We start from the raw sequence: 19,858 nt of genomic DNA on the forward strand, positions 1-19,858 counted from the left end.
GCAGATGCCTTCATGTCCAAGTGATTGTGAAAAGCCCACTTGCCCCAAAATATGTCTCCTGGTCATATGAAATTCCACCATTTCAGATTTTTACCTGGGGATTTAGAGTAATCTGCTGTTTTCCTAGAGCTCCCCTAAAATAGAAATAGAAAATTTTGGAAGGCTAAATATATGCTAACATTGGAAAACTCATTTTCTCCCCTTCGTAAGGCAAGGTACTGAAGGAGGGGGCCCTACGGGCTGTGCAGGGACATCCTGGAGGCATGGGGAGAAGAAACTGAAAGGCAAGTTTGTATGGAACAAAGAATACCGATCTCAGGATTCTCCCTTGAACCTGCCCTAACTTTGTTCAAATAGACTTAGCCACTGACCTGCTGTCAAAAGACCACAGCCAATCTGACTTGTTTTCAATATAATGATGAATATTGATTTGGTCCCTTCATCCAACATTCTCAGCTGGATCTTTTTAGACCAAGGATATACATTACTAGGTGAGTACAGGCAGTTAATTCTTCCACACGGGACTTCGGAGTTTCTGAGCTAACCAGAATCACCCACCTTAACATCTGCCAGTTTATACCCCAAGTCCTGACCAGTGCCCCCTACCTGCTATGCCTCATGTTTTCAATAGAGCATAAAATCAGAAATGAAAGATGAAACATCATAGCCAATATCACAGAAATACAAAGGATCCTAAGAAACTGCTAGGTATAATTACACACTAACTAATTGGATCATCTAGAAGAAATGGATAAATTCCCAGACACATAAAACCTACCAAGATTGACTCATGAAGAAATTTAAAAATCTGAACAGACTAATAGCAAGCAAGGAGGTTGAATCCGTAAGAAAATGTCTCCTATCAATGAAAAACCCAAAACCAGATGGCTTCCCAGATTAATTCTACCAAATATTTTAAGAAGAACTAATACCAGTCCTTCTCAAACTCTTCCAAAAAGCTGAAGTGGAGGGAATACTTCCAAACTCATCTTACAGGGCCAGCATTACCCTGATTCCAAAGCCAGACAAGAACACTACAAGAAAGGAAAATGACAGGCCAATAGCCTTGATCTACATAGATGCAAAAATCCTCAACAAAAATCCTAGCAAACCAAATTCAATAGCACATTGAAAGAATCATTCACCATGATCATGTCATGGTTCAACATAAGCAAATCAATACATATAATATACCATATTAGAAAAATAAAGGATAGAAACTATATGGCCATCACAATAGATATAGAAAAAGTTTTTGACAAAATTCGAAACCCTTTCATGGTGAAAAAAAAAAACACCAAACAGATCACATATTGAGGGACTGTATCCCAACAAAATAAAGGCCATATATGACAAACCCATAGCTAACACCATGATCAATGGTGAAAAGTTGAAACTTTTCCTCTACCATCAGGAACAAGACAAGGATGCCCACAGACACCACTTCTCAGGGTAATTAGGCAAAAGAAAGAAATAAAAGGCATCCTAATAGGAAAGGAAGAAGTGAAACTGTCTCTACTGACGGCATGATCTTGTTATATATAGAAAACCCTACAAACTTCACTAAATAAAGGTTAGAACTCAACACAAAGCAGGGAACAATAGACACTGGGGGACTCCAAAGGTGGGAGGGAAGGATGGTGGGAGCAAGGGTTGAAAAACTACCTATCGATTACTATGCTCACTGCTTGGGTGGTGGGATCATTAGAAGCCCAAACCTCAGCACCATGCAATATACCTGTTTAAGAAACCTGTACATCTACCCTCCTGACTCTAAAATGAAACATACAATATTTAAAAAACAAAAACAAATAAATAAAATTTGAAAACTGTTAGAACTGAACTGATAGGTGAAATCAGTAAAGTTGTAGGATACAAAATCAACAGATAGAGTCTTGAACACAGCAACATCCAGCTGTCTGACACGAAAGTCTCAGGGGCAATAAAACCTCTATATGAACTCAGAAACAATGAGCTAAGTTGTGTTTATGTCTGAAAGGATGTTAAGAACTTCATTCATGTTACATCAGAGCCAACAGAAAGAACCAACAGGAAACCTGTATCCAACAAACAGAAATGACAAGATGAAGGAAAGCAGAGGTAAGGGCTTACCTTAGAAAGGGCAAGTGATTAGCTCAATATGCAATACAATGTTTGCTCCTGAGCCAAAAATTTGTACAATAATTTGGACATTACTTGCACAACCAGAAAAATCAGCCACTCATTAGGAAAATGTGTTTCTGTAGAAGTCTTAGGACTCAGCTATCTATAATAACATGAAAAGACAATATTTTCATCCAAAATGAGTATTTTTGTTTGTCTTGGCTTGTTATTCTAACGTCAACAGCCTCTAAATAAACTGTTGAAGTACATGATATAACCACCTCTTTCTCCATCTTTCCCATTGCTCCCATAGGGTTTCAGTTGTGCAATTTCACCATTAGCAAAGCTTTTTGCTGAAATCTGCCTTTTCAAAGGGAGAGTATCCAGAAACAGAAGATGCTGATCTGGGAGGCTCTTTCTAATAGAACTGCTGCTTCAGTTTAACTTGAAAAAGCCCACACCCAGTTCCTAATGACAAACATCTGAACACCAGGTCTTCCCCTGAGCAAGACCATGCTATGCCTCCTGCTCGCTCTGTTCTATAAGCAACCCACAGATTGCTCCCTGTGAAGAGGAGCCTGCAAGGGGAGCAGCATTCCACCAGACCCTGATTTAGCAAGATATTTCCATATCATTCGCCCAACCAGCTGGAAGTCCTCCACTGCTCTTGTGTAAAAATCTAACTCATCTCACTGAATTTCCTGATTTAAAAGTCTAATTCATTTCACCAAAAGTGTGACAGAAGGAAACCAAGTACACCATCTCTCTCTTACCAAACCAAAGCTATTGCATGTGCATTCTGGGGGGAAAACATGGTCCAAATATGTTATGGAGGTGGTGCCAGCCCAGTGTCATCCTCTTACTATTGCCATAGGATCTTGACTGATGGCATCAGAGGAAAAACAAGTTTATCGATTACTTTCAACCATTAAGCTCACTCCTCCGTGAAAAATAAGTCACCAGTCCAATGTCTCTTATTAAAAGAAGCACTGCAAAATATAAAGGAGTCACAGTTTTAAAATGGGACACACGTTCTCTAAGCGGTGAACCACGTTAGAGGTGCACTGTTTACAATGTATAAAGTCCCCTGGAGCAAGGGTTAGGAAGCGCATCTGTTCTTTGATGTTCTGGGATGAAGGAGAAAGGAAAATGTGCTGCCAGAAGTGAGTGGGAAGGAGCCCATGAGATAAAGGAAGTAAATCCATTTGCTGATTGCAATAATAATGGTAATACACGAAGCTATACCTACGTACATACATACATACATGCATGCAAACTTTCACATTTTTTAAAAAAAAGAACTTAAGGCTTCCACTCATGTAATCAGCCCTTATGAAGTCTCCTGATTAGCTGCAAGGAAAATCTTCCTTTCTCCTCTTTCTTGCACCATCCTGGGCTCCCTTTTGACTTTTTTTTTTTAACTTATAAACGAACAGCTCATATTCTGAAGTTTGTAGTCCCCTCCCGCCCCCTCTCTCTCTATACGGCTCATTTACATTGGCAGCTGTCGTGCTGCTGGGCATCCTCAAACTCACAAGTTTCCCTTTAATGTTTGAGCAGACAAACATGATCATGCACTAGGCATCACTGTGCCACTCAAAATGCTTTTTTGTTTTTTTTTTATTGCATCTGAGAGAAATCTCAAGGTTGCAAACCTGGAGTCAGAATTGTCTCCATGTGTCTCAGTGGGAAGAGTATCGTGTGAAGGAACAAGTTGATTCTACTAATCAAAAGGAATTTTTTGATATCAGGTCATCCTCCGAATGAATTTATATTACCGAGTGGAGGGTCACATGAAGAAAATGGTCAAACAGCACCACCTAGAGCAAGAGCTGAGAACTGCAGCGGAGCCGGGCTGTGTCAGGAAAGAAAAGCAAGCTGGGGCCTGGCTCAGCGCTCTCCCCTCTGCTCCTGTCTGCACGGAAAGATTAGGATGATAGTGGCAGGAAGCCTGTGCACCTAGTATGCATCACTTGAAGGGAACACACAGATTCCAGTAAACAGTTGGAAGGAAATGTTAATATCAGGCTCTGCTAAACAATATCAAATGAGTCCTAGATGAGGCAAGTGACTTTCATCAAAGTTTCCTGATACCTGAAAAGACAGCCTAGGGGATCCTGCGCTACATGTGGTGTATGTAAATTAAGCGGGTTTTTTTCCCCTTTGTAATCAAGGCTCATACACAAACAAAATCACACTTTATAAATGGCCTATTTCAACTTGTAACTAGCTTGCTTTCAGGGGCTCCAGGTCAAAATGAAATAGAGCACAAAGACGCTTTCTCCTTAGGGATCATACACAAATTCACTCTGTCCGTTTCTTTCCCACATGGAGCAACAAAGCCGTCAGACCTCTCCATCCACACATCGGGTCCTTCCTGATTAAAGTGAGATAAATCACAGCCCTCTCTCTCTAGATGGCAGGCGACAAGAGGGGGATGCTTGCCTCAAGAAGTCCTCCCCATCCCTCTGCATTCATGCAAGCCCGAGCGGAGAGATGCAAGAAATTACGGATGCATTTTAATTCCCCAGACCCTGCAATTAAAAATGGAAATTTTTTGGCCACGCCTGTTGGCTCACGCCTGTAATCCCAGCACTTTCAGAGGCCGAGGTCGGCAGATCACCTGGGGTCAGGAGTTCGAGACCAGCCTGGCCAACATGGTGAAACCCTGTCTCTACTAAAAATACAAAAATTAGCTAGGAATGGTGGTGGGCGCCTGTAGTCCCAGCTACTCGGGAGGATGAGGCAGGAGAATCACTTGAACCCGGGAGGCAAAGTTTGCAGTGAGCCAAGATCGCACCACTGCACTCCACTCCGGCTGACAAAGCAAGACTTCATCTCAAAAAATGTTTTTAAAAAATGGAAGTGTTGTTCTTTCATTTGTAAATGTGTTTTGGTAAAAGAGGGGCAGTTTAAGCAACCCTTTCTATTGTCTACATTGTTAAAATTCATCCGACATGGACTCTTGACTCTGTTTTGCCTGGGCAGACCCAATTCAAGCATTTACAACAGCTATAGCCTCCTCAAATCAAAAAGAGGAATCAGCATTATTGCTAAGTTCAAATAAGGTCTTGTTTTATTTCATTTTTATTTTTGAATGCAGCCATTCCTACGGGTGCTGTCATCAGGTAAGATTGTCAGTCCTGATTAGGTAAAGGTATTATTACAAAATGCAATTCTCAAACATTCAGTGTCTAACTACACTTTTAATAAGCCTTTCCCCCTCCCCTATGTATTCTCCCTGAGACACCCCTTCTCAAATTTAAAATCACAGAAACTAAAATATGATGCCTAAAGAGAGCCTAGCGACTGCCCAGTCCTCTAATTTGATGAGTGGGAGTACTGAAGCCCAGAGGAGGTCAAGTAATTTGTTCCCAATGTCTTAGATAAGAAGAAAATGACCAGCTGGGAAATCCCACTCATGTCAAGGCAGAGGCACAGGGCCACAGACTGTGGTTGAATTGTGCCACACTCCTACATCCTTCTTTAGCAATCACAGAACAGTCCTGTGTTGAGTCGGAGTCACTGACTTCCTTTTCAGGCTGATTGAGTTCTGTCCTTACGGGCTGCGACAAGAAGTTTTGGTATTATGCTACACCAAGACCATTTATCTAGTTCAAGAAATGAGCACAGTCCTTAGAGCCCAGCAACTTTTCCCATGTCCAGTAAATGTAGCTTCTCCATTAGAAGCTGTCAGAATGGAGCCTTCTGGCTCATCTTGATTTTGATTTGTGCAAGAATGAATGGTTGTGCTAAGACAGCTTTCCTAGCTGATAGAGAGCGAAACTTTTTTCTCATAATCTATAAAAAATTGAATTAGAACTTTTTTCTCATAATCTGTGAAAAAATATTAAATTAAATCTGGCTCGTCTTGATTTTGATTTGTGCAAGAATGAATGGTTGTGCTAAGACAGCTTTCCTAGCTGATAGTGAGCAAAACTTTTTTCTCATAATCTATAAAAAAATATTAAATTAGAAGCATAGAGTTTATTTCATGACTTTTATCTTCCTGCAATTTTCTTGTGGGCATAAATGATTTGTTTTTATCCTGCCTGCCCCCCAATCCCTTTTCCAAGAGACTAAAAGAGTATCTAGTGCAAAGTAGAGACTCAAATATTTCTTAATAAACAGTGATCCCAGCCACCCAGTGCATGTTGCCAAATGCCAACCCCATAAATGATCAAACACATCATCTCATTCAGCCAATCAAAATCAAGTGCTACCTATTTTTTTAAGTTTTCATAGCCCTTGGGCATCTGCTTTCTCAGCATTTCCCAAACTTGAGTCATCCTCATCCTGCCTTCCTAATTTTGATCTGTCAATTACCTCTACTATTATTTATTTCATATATTTTTAAATAGCCCCACTTTAGAAACTTAAATACATGCCTTTTAAAAGGAAGCTTTCTTACTACTATACATCAAAAGCCATTATTATTTGTTCTAAGTACTCATATCAACATGGTCACAACTATTAAAATTTACTAATGTGCATCCACATACTCTCTAAATTCATGGAGCATCTGCACACACTTTAAGAAACAATTCTGCATTACTCACTCAATTTTCTTGACATCCTTCTGAGGCAGGACAAACCTTGGGCCCAAAGAATTGAGGTAGGAGTCCAAGCAAGTTGCCAGCCACATAAAGGCAAACCTTGGCTCAGAAGTCAGGACTACCAGCCCCTAGGTTATGGTTCATGCTCTTTCCTCTGCTCTCCAGAACCTCCTATCTCCAAGTGTAGTTAGCAGCCCAGATGCAACAGCATCCTCTAGAAACTTGTTAAAAATGCAGAAGCTCAGGCTCCACCCCAGGCCTATGCAGACTGAATCTGCATTTTAACAAGGTCCAGGTAATTCACGTGCACATTAAGTTTGAAAAGGCCTGGTCTAGATCAGCGGTTCTCTACCTTAGCAGCACATTAGAACCATCTGTAGAGAATTTAAAAATACCAGTGCCTGGGCTTCACCTCCCAGAGAATCTGACTTAAGTGTCTGGGGTTTGCCCTGAGTCTAGGTATTTTTAAAAACTCCTCAGCTTATACAAAGCTGGCAGGGCTGGGCACAGTGGCTCATGCCTATAATCCCAGCACTTTGTGAGGCCAAAGTGGGCAGATTGCTTGAGTCCAGGAGTTTGAGACTAGCCTGGGCTAAAACCCCATCCCTACAAAAAAAAAAAAATACAAAAGTAGTTGGGCATGGTGGTGGCACATACCTGTAGTCCCGGCTACTCAGGAGGCTGAGTCCTCGCTTGAACCCAGGAGGTCACGGTCTGGTCAACAGAGCAAGACCCTGTATCAAAACAAACAAACAAACAAACAAAAAATGGTAGCAGCTTACCAGCTAGGGAGGCCTGTAGAGCCAAGTTTTGCAAATGGGGCTACATTAGTTGTTCCAGAACTTTAGCTGCATCAAAACCACCTGGATGGCTTGTTCAGCTACAGAGGGTCTGGCCATGCCCCTAGAGTTTCCAGCTGAGGGTCTGGAATGAGGCCCGATGATTTGCATTTCTAACAATCTCCAGGTGATGCTGATGCTGTGGGTCCAGGGACCACATTTTGAGAATCTATGCTAAATGAATCGGAGAAGACCAAAGCTCAAACTTATTCCAAGAACTTTTCAAGGCCCACCTGCAAGTTGTAGTGGAAGTAAGCATCTAAGGGTGCAAAAAAGTTTCACTGTAGACTAAGGCCTTTTACCTGAGTTCTCAAATGTTCCCATTTCTCTTATCAACCTAAATAACAAACAGAGAGAGGCTCTCCACAAGAAAAAGATATTCGTTTGGAAACAGAGCCTTGCAATAGAAACAGGCAAGCCAGAGTAAACTATATGCATATTCACGGAGGTAAAGGAAGACAAAAGAAAAAATGAGGAAGATTATATGATCATTTGGAAATGATTATCCTTGGCTACAAAGATCAATAACAAAGGTGATGCCAGGCCCAGGTTGGACAGGCAGTTGTTGGGCAAATATCCTTCAGAAGCATTGTTGTGTGCAAAGTTGCAATGGGCTTTGTGCAAGATTGTGTTTTTTGCAGTCTTCTGTGATAAGTTTTTGTTATCAGGCATACAAGCCCAAGAATCCTTTTTTGCATGGCCTTCCCTGGCTCTATTTGTCAGGGTTTTGGTTAGGGTAGGGGTATTTTTAACACTCTCAATGTAAAAAATGCCATGAGGTAGGTACCCCAATGACTTGTTTCATCTTCATAAAATAACTTTTCATAAAATCTCTGGAAACGTGGAAATATCTACACCACTTTCTGTATAAAAGTGGAAATATCTACACCGCTATTTCTGAAAATTTGTAAACATTTACAACGCTATCTATATAAACATGGAATTATTTACACCGCCGTATCTATAAACATGGAAATATCTACACCGATATCTCTATAAACACGGAAATATTTACACCGCTATCTGTATAAACATGGAAATATGTAAAAAGCTATCTCTATAAACATGGAAATATCTACACCGCTATCTGTATAAACATGGAAATATCTACACCGCTATCAGTATAAACATGGAAATATCTACACTGCTGTCTCTATAAACATGGAAATATCTACACCTCTATCAGTATAAACATGGAAATATCTACACCACTGTCTCTATAAACATGGAAATATCTACAACGCTATGTCTATAAACATGCAAATATGTACATCACTGTCTCTATAAACACGGAAATATCTACACCACTCTCTCTATAAACATGGAAATATCTACACCGCTGTCTCTAGAAACATGGAAATATCTACACCGCTATATCTATAAACGTGGAAATATCTACACCGCTAGGTCTATAAACATGGAAATATCTACACCGCTATCTCCATAAACGTGGGAACATCTACACCGCTATCTCTATAAACCTGGAAATATCTACACCGCTATAAGTATAAATGTGGAAATATCTACACCGCTATCTGTATAAACCTGAAAATATCTACACCGCTATCTCTATAAACATGGAAATAATTACACCGCTATCTGTATAAACGTGGAAATAATTAAAAAGATATCTCTATAAACATGGAAATATCTACACCGCTATCTCTATAAACATGGAAATATCTACACCACTATCTGTAAAACATGGAAATATCTACAACGCTCTCTGTATAAACATGGAAATATATACACGGCTATCTGTTTAAACATGGAAAAATTTACAGAACTGACAGTATAAACATGGAAATATCTACACCGCTATCTGTATAAACATGGAAATATCTACACCGCTATCTGTATAAACATGGAAATATCTACACCGCAGTCTCTATAAACATGGAAATATCTACACCGCTATCTGTATAAACATGGAAATATCTACATCGCTGTTCCTATAAACCTGGAAATATCTACACCGTTATCTCTATTAATGTGGAAATGTCTACATCGCTATCTGTATAGACGTGCAAATATGTACATCGCTATGTCTACAAACGTGGAAATATCTACACTGCTATCTCTGTAAATGTGTAAACATTTAAACCGCTATCTGTATAAACTTGGAAATATTTACACCACGATGTGTATAAATATGGAAATATCTACACCGCTATCTCTATAAACATGGAAATGTCTGCACCGCTTTCTGTATAAACATGGAAATATCTACACGGCTATTTCTATAAACATGGAAACATCTAAACGACCATCTGTATAAACATGGAAATATCCACACAGTCATCTATATAAACATGGAAATAGCTACACCATCATCTGTATAAACATGGAAATATCCACACAGTCATCTATATAAACATGGAAATAGCTACACCATCATCTGTATAAACATGGAAATACCTCCACCGCTATCTGTACAAACATGGAAACATCTACACTGCTATCTGTCTAAACATGGAAATATCTACACCGCTATCTGTATAAATACGGAAATATCTACAACGCTATCTGGATAAACAAGGAAATATCTACACAGCCATCTGTGTAAACATGGAAATATCTACACCGCTATCTGTGTAAAAATGGAAATATCTACACCGCAATCTGAGCAAAGATGGAAATAGCTACACCGCTATCTGTGTAAACATGCAAATATCAACACCGGTATCTGTATAAACACGGAAATATCTACACCGCTATCTGTATAAACAGGGAAATATCTACACCGCCATCTGTATAATCATGGAAATATCCACACCGCCATCTGAATAAACTTGGAAATATCTACACCGCTATCTGTATAAATATGGAAATATCTACAATGCTATGTCTATAAACATGGAATTATCTGCACCGCTATCTGTATACACATGGAAATATCTACACCACTATCTCTATAAACATGGAAATATCTACACCGCCATCGGTATAAATATGGAAATATATTCACAGTCATCTGTATAAACATGGAAATATCTACACCAACGTCTCTATAAACATGGAAATACCTACACTGCCATCTGTATACACATGGAAATATCTACACAGCCATCTGTATAAACATGGAAATATCTACACCACAATCCCTATGAACATGAAAATATCTACACCGCCATCTCAATTAACATGGAACTATCAACAACACCATCTGTGTAAACATGGAAATATCTACACCGCTATCTCTATAAACAGAAATATTTACACCACCATCTCTATAAACAGGGAATTATCTACACCGCCATCTGTATAAACATAGAAATATCTACACTGCCATCTCTAGAAAGTTGGAAATGTCTACACCGCGATCTGTGTAAACATGGAAATATCTATACCTCTATCTGTATAAACATGGAAATACCTACACCATGATCTGTATAAAGATGGAAATATCTACACCGCTATCTGTATAAACATGGAAATAGCCACACCGCAATCTGTATAAACATGGAAATACCTACACCGCCACCTGTAAAAACATGGAAATATCTACACTGCCATCTGTAAAAACATGGAAATATGTACACCTCCATCTGTATAAACATGGAAATATCTACACTGCCATCTGTATACACATGGAAATACCTACAGCACTATCTGTAAAAACATGGTAATATCTAAATCGCTATCTGTATAAACATGGAAATATCTCCACCGCTAACTGTATAAACATGGAAATATCTACACCGCTATCTCTATAAACATGGAAATGTCTACACCGCTATCTCTTTAAACATGGAAATACCTACACTGTTATCTGAATAAACATGGAAATATCTACACCGCTATCTGTGTAAACATGGTAATATATACAACGCTATCTGTATAAACATGGAAATATCTACACCTCTATCTGCACAAACATGGAAATATCTACACCGCCATCTGTATAAACTTGGAAATATCTACACCGCCATCTGAATAAACATGGAAATATCAACACCGCTCTCTGTATAAATATAGAAATATTTACACCGCTATCTCTATAAACATGGATATATCTACACCGCCAACTGTATAAACGTAGAAATATATACACTGCCATCTGTAGAAAGATGGAAATCTCTAAACCGCGATCTGTATAAAGATGGAAATATCTACACCGCTACCTGTATAAACATGGAATTATCTACACCGCTACCTGTGTAAAGATGGAAATATCTGCACCGCAATCTGTGCAAAGATGGAAATATCTACACCGCTATTCCTATAAACATGGAAATATCTGCACGCTCTCTGTATAAATATGGAAATATCTACAACGCTATCTCTATAAACATGGAAATATCTACACTGCTATCTGTATAAACATGGAAATAGCCACAACACTATCTGTATAATCATGGAAATATCTACACCACCATCTGAACAAACATGGAAACGTCTACACAGCTATCTGTAAAAATATGGAAATAACTACACCGCTATCTGTATAAATATGGAAATATCTACACCGCTATCTCTATAAACATGGAAATGTCTACACCGCTATCTGTATAAACATGGAGATATCTACACGGTTATCTATATAAACATGGAAATATCTAAACGGCCTTCTGTATAAACATGGAAATATCTACAGAGTCATCTGTATAAACATGGAAGTATCTACACCACCATCTGTATAAACATGGAAATAACTACACTGCCATCTATATAAACATGGAAATATCTACAAAGCCATCTATATAAACTTGGAAATATCCACACCTCTATCTGTATGAACATGGAAATAGCCACACCGCAGTCTGTATAAACATGGAAACATATACACCTCTACCTGTATAAAGACGGAAATATCTTCAACGCTACCTCTGTAAACATGGAAATATCTACACAGCTATCTGTGTAAACATGGAAATATCTACACCGCTATCCGTTTAAAGATGGAAATATATATACCGCAATCTGTGCAAACATGGAAATATATACATCGCTATCTCTATAAACATGGAAATAGCTGCACCGCTATCTCCATAAACATGGAAATAGCTGCACCGCTATCTCTAGAAACATGGAAATATCTACACCGCCATCTGTATAAACATGGAAATATCTACACAGTCATCTGTATAAACATGGAAATATCTACACCACCATCTCTATAAACATGGAAGTGTCTACCCTGCCATCTGTATACACATGGAAATATCAACACAGCCATCAGTATAAATATGGAAACAACTGCACCGCTATCTCTATACACATGGAAATACCTACATCTTTACCTGTATAAACATAGAAATAACGACACCGCTATCTCTATAAGTATGGAAATATCTACACCGCCATCTCTATAAACATGAAAATATCTACTCCGCCATCTCCATAAACATGGAACTATCTAGACCACCATCTGTGTAAAAATGGAAATATCTACACGGCTATCTGTGTAAACATGGAAATATCTACACCGCTATCTGTATAAACATGGAAATATCTACACCGCTATCTGTATAAACATGGAAATATCTACACTGCCATCTCTATAAACATGGAAATATCTACACACCCGCCTGTATAAAAATTTAAATATCTACACCGCTATCAGTATAAATATGGATATACCTACACCGCTCTCTCTATAAACATGGAAATATCTACACCGCTATCTGTACAAACATGGAAATATCTACACCGCTATCTCTATAAACATGGAAATATCTGCTCCACCAGCTGTATAAACATGGAAATATCTACACAGTCCTCTGTATAAACATGGAAATATCTTCACCACCATCTCTATAAACATGGAAATATCTACACTGACATCTGTATACACATGGAAATATCTACACCGCGAGCTGTATAAACATCGAAATACCTACACCGCTATCTGTATAAACATGGAAATATCTACACCGGTATCTGTATAATCATGGAAATAACTACACCGCTATCTCTATGAACATGGAAATAACTACACCGCCATCTCTATAAACATGGAAATATCTACACCGCTATCTCTATAAATATAGAAATATCTTCACCGCCATCTCTATAAACATGGAAATATCTACACCGCCATCTGCATAAACATGGAAGTACCTACACCGCCACCTGTATAAACATGGAATTATCTACACCGTCATCTGTATCAACAGGGAGATATCTACACCGCAATCTGTATAAACATGGAAATATCTACATCACCATCTCTATAAACATGGAAGTATCTACCCTGCCATCTGTATAAACATGGAAATATCTACACGGTCATCAGTATAAATATGGAAACATCTGCAACGCTATCTCTCTACACATGGAAATAGCTACACCTCTACGTGTATAAACATTGAAATATCTACACCGCAATCTCTATAAAGATGGACATGTCTACACCGCCATCTCTATAAACATGAATATAACTACACCACCATCTCCATAAACATGGAAATATCTACACCACCATCTGTGTAAAAACGGAAATATCTATACCGCTATCTGTGTAAACCTGGAAACATCTGCATCGCTATCTGTATAAACATGGAAATATCTACACCGCCATTGGTATAAACATGGAAATATCTACACAGTCATCTCTATAAACATCGAAATATATCCACCGTCAACTGTATAAACATGGAATTATCTATACCACTATCTGTATAAATATGGAAATATCTACACCGCTATCTCTACAAACATGGAAATATCTACACCGCTATCTGTACAAACATGGAAATATCTACACCGCTATCTCTATAAACATGGAAATATCTACACCACCATCTGTATAAACATGGAAATATCTACACAGTCCTCAGTATAAACCTGGAAATATCTACACCACCATCTCTATAAACGTGGAAATATCTACACTGCCATCTCTGTACACATGGAAATATCTACACCGCTATCTCTATAAATATAGAAATATCTTCACCGCCATCTCTATAAACATGAAATATCTACACCGCCATCTGCATAAACATGGAACTGTCAGCAACGCCGTCTCTATAAACATGGAAATACCTACACCGCTATCTGTATAAACATGGAAATATCTACACCGCTATATGTATAATCATGGAAATATCTACACCGCTATCTCTATGAACATGGAAATAATTAAACCACCATCTCTATAAACATGGAAATATCTACACCGCTATATCTATAAACATAGAAATATCTACACCGCCATCTCCATAAACATGGAAATACCTACACCGCTATCTCTATAAACATGGAAATATCTAAACCACAATCTCTATAAACATGGAAATACCTACAGCGCTATCTCTATGAACATGGGAATATCTACACCGCAATCTCTATAAACTTGGAAATATCTACACCGCCATCTCTATAAACATGGAAATATCTACACCGCCATCTCTATAAACATGAAAATATCTACACCGCCATCTCCAAAAACATGGATCTATCTACACCGCTGTCTGTATAAACGGAAATATCTACACCACTATCTGTATAAAGATGGAAACACCTACACTGCCAACTGTATAAATATGGAAATATCTACACAGCTATCTGTATAAACATGGAAATATCTACACCGCTAACTGTTGAAACGTGGAAATATCTTCACCGCTATCTTTATAAACATGGAAATATCTGCACCGTCATTTCTATAAATATGGAAATATATACACCGCCGTCTGCATAAACATGGAAATATCTACACTTCCAACTGTATAAACATGGAAAAGTCTACACCGCTATCTTTAAGAACATGTAAATATCTACACTGCCTTTTGTAGAAAGATGGAAATATCTACACCGCAATCTGTATAAACATGGAAATTTCTATACCGCTACCTTTATAAACATGGAAATATCTACACCACGATCTGTATAAACATGAAAATATCTACAACACTATCTGTATAAACAAGGAAATATCTGCACCGCTATCCAAAAAAAGATGGAAATATCTTCACCGCTATCTGTAAACGTGGAAATACCTACACCGCTATCTGTATCAACGTGGAAATATCTAAAACGCTATCTGTATAAACTTGGAAATATCTACATTGCTATCTGTATAAACGTGGAAATATCTCCACCGCTATCTGTATAAACGTGGAAAACTCTACACCGCTATCTGTATAAACCTGGAATTATCTACACGGATATCTGTATAAACATGGAAATATCTACAACGATATCTGTGTAAACATGGAAATATCTACACAGGTATCTGTGTAAACTTGGAAATATCTACACCGATATCTTTATAAAGATGGCAATATCTACACCGCAATCTGTGCAAAGATGGAAATATCTACACCTCTATCTCAGTAAACATGGAAATATCTACATCGCTATCTGTAAAAACATAGAAATGTCTACACAGCCATATGTATACACATGGAAATACCTACACCGCCATCTGTATAAACATGGAAATATCTACACCGCCATCTGAATAAACATGGAAATATCTACACCGCTATGTGTATAAATATGGAAATATATACACCACTATCTCTAATAAACATGGAAATATCTACAGCGTTATCTGTATAAACATGGAAATATCCACATTGCCATCTTTATAAACATGCAAATATCTACACAATCATCTGTAGAAACATGGAAATATCTCCACCTCTATCTGCATAAACATGGAAGTATCTACATTGCCATCTGTATAAACATGGGAATATGTACAACGCTCTCTATATAAACGTGGAAATATCTACACCGCCATCTGTATAAACGTGGAAATATCTTCACCGCTATCTGTATAAACATGGAAATACCTACACTGCTATCTGTATGAACACGGAAATATCTACACCACGATATGTATAAACAAGGAAATACCTCCACCGCTATCTCTATAAACATGGAAATATCTACACTGCTCTCTGTATAAACATGGAACTAACAACACCGCTATCTGTATAAACATGGAAATACCTACACCTCTATCTCTATAAACATGGAAATATCTACACCGCCATCTATATAAACCTGCAAATATCTACACAGTCATCTGTATGAACATGGAAATATCTACACCACCGTCTCTATAAACATGGAAATATCAAGACTGCCATCAGTAGAAAGATGGAAATATCTACACCGTAATCTGTATAAACATGGAAATATCTACACCGCTATAACTGTAAACATTGAAATAACTTCACCGCCATCTCTATAAACACGGAAATATCTACACCGCTATCTGTAGAAACATGGAAATATCTACATCGCTATCTCTATAAACCTGAAAATATCTATACTGACATCTGTATGAACATGGAAGTACCTACACAGTCATCTGTATAAACATGGAAATATCTACACCACTATCTCTATAAACATGGAAATATCTACACTGCCATCTGTATAAACATGGAAATATCTACACCGCTATCAGTATAATCAAGGAAATATCTACACGGCCATCTGTATAAACATGTAAATATCTACAACACAATCTGTATAAACATGGAAATATCTGCACCGCTATCTGTATAAATATGGAAATATCTACACTGCTATCTCTATAAACATGGAAATAACTACACCGCTATCTCTATAAACATGGAAATATCTAGACCGCAATCTCTATAAACATGGAAATATCTACACCGCCATCTCTATAAACATGGAAACATCAACACCGCAGTCTCTATAAACTTGTAAATATCTACACCGCCATCTCTATAAACATGGAAATATCTACACCGCCACCTCTATAAACATGAAAATATCTACACCGCCATCTCCAAAAACATGGAACTATCTACACCGCTGTCTCTATAAACATGGAAATATCTACACCACTATCTGTATAAAGATGGGAATACCTACACTGACAACTGTATAAATATGGAAATATCTACACTGCTATCTGTATAAACTTGTAAATATCTAAAGCGCTATCTGCATAAATATGGAAATATCTACACCGTTATCTCTATAAACTTGGAAATGTCTACACCGTTATCTGCATAAACTTGGAAATATCTACTTGGCTATCTCTATAAACATGGAATTATCTACACCGCCATCTGTATAAACACGGAAATATCTTCACAGTCATCTGTATAAACACGGAAATATCTACACGACTATCTGTATAAACATGGAAATATCTACACTGCCATCAGGATAATCATGGAAATATCTACACAGCCGTCTCTATAAACATGGAAATATCTACACCTCCATCTGTATAAACATGGAAATATCTACACCGCTGTCTGTGAAAAGATGGAAATATCTACACCGCAATCTGTGCAAAGATGGAAATATCTACATGACTATCTTTGTAAACCTGGAAATATCTACACCGCAATCTGTGCAAAGATGGAAATAGCTACACGGCTCTCTGTGTAAACATGGAATTATCTACACCGCTGTCTGTATAAACATGGAAATATCTAAACCGCTATCTGTATAAACATGGAAATATCTACGCCGCCATCTGTATAAACAGGGAAATATCTACACCTATATCTGAATAAACATGGAAATATCTACACCGCTATCTGTATAAATATGGAAATATCTACACCGCTATCTCTATAAACATGGAAATATCTCCACCGCTATCTGTATAAAAATGGAAATATCTGTACCGCTATAAGTAAAACCTGGAAATATATACACCGCAGTCTGTATAAACATGGATATATCTCCACCGCTATCTGTATAAACATGGAAATATCTCCACCACTATCTCTATAAACATGGAAATGTCTACACCCCTATCTGTGTAAACATGGAAATATCTTCATGGCTATCTCTATAAACATGGAAATATCTACACAGACATCTGTATAAACATGGAAATACCTACACGGTCATCAGAATAAACATGGAAATATCTACACAGTCACCTGTATAAACATGGAAATATCTAAACAGCCATCTGTATAAACATGGAAATATCCACAAAGCCATCTCTATAAACATGGAAATATCTACACTGCTATCTGTATAAACATGGAAATAGCCACACCACTGTCTGTGTAAACATGGAAATACCTTCACCATTATCTGTATAAACAAGGAAATATCTACAGAGCTATCTGTATAAATATTGAAATATCTCCAACGATATCTGTATAAACATGGAAATACCTACACCGATATCTGTTTAAACATGGAAATATCTACACCGCTATCTACATGAACATGGAAATATCTTCACCGCTTTCTGAATAAACATGGAAATATCCACACCGCTATCTCTATAAACATGGAAATATCCACACCGCTATCTTTATATACATGGAAATATTTACACCACTATCTGTATAAACTTGGAAATATTTACACAGCTATCTGTATAAACGTGGATATATCTACACCGCTATCTCTATAAACATGGAAATATCTACACCACTGTCTGTATAAACCTGAAAATATCTACACCGCTATCTCTATAAACATAGAAATATCTACACCGCTGTCTGTATAAACATGGAAATAACTACAGCGATATCTGTATAAACATGCAAATATCTACACCGCTGTCTCTATAAACATGGAAATATCTACACTGCTATGTGTATAAACATGGAAATATCTACACCGCTGTCTCTAAAAATAAGGAAATATCTACACCGCTGTATCTATAAACATGCAAATATCTACACCGTTGTCTACATAAACTTGGAAATCTCTACACGGCTATCTGTATAAATGTGGAAATATCTACACCGCTGTCTCTATAAACATGGAAATATCTACACCGCTATCTCTATAAACGTGGAAATATCTACACCGGTGTCACTGTAAACATGGAAATATCTACACCACTATATGTGTAAACTTGGAAATATCTACACCGCTATCTCTATAAACGTGGGAATATCTACACCGCTACCTGTATAAACGTGGAAATATCTACACTGCTATCTCTGTAAACGTGGAAATATCTACCCCAATTTCTGTATAAACATGGAAATATCTACACCGCTATCTCTGTAAATGTGTAAACATTTAAACCGTTATCTGTGTAAACATGGATATATTTACACTGCTATCTCTATGAACATGGAAATATTTACAACGCTATCTGTATAAACATGGAAGTATCTCCACTGCTATCTCTATAAACATGGAAATATCTACACAGCTATCTGTATAAACATGGAAATACCAACACCGCTATCTGTATAAACATGGAACTATCTCCACTGCTATCTGTATAAACATGGAAATAGCTACACCGCTATCTGTATAAACATGGAAATATCTACACCGCTAACTGTATAAACATGGAAATATCTACACCGCTATCTGTATAAACATGGAAATATCTACATCACTATCTGTATAAACCGGGAAATATCTCCACCGCTATCTCTATAAACATGGAAATATCTACACCGGTATCTTTATAAACGTGGGAAT

This window comes from Pan paniscus, chromosome 6 (genome assembly GCF_029289425.2).
Source record: "Pan paniscus chromosome 6, NHGRI_mPanPan1-v2.0_pri, whole genome shotgun sequence".
NCBI classification, from domain to species: domain Eukaryota; kingdom Metazoa; phylum Chordata; class Mammalia; order Primates; family Hominidae; genus Pan; species Pan paniscus.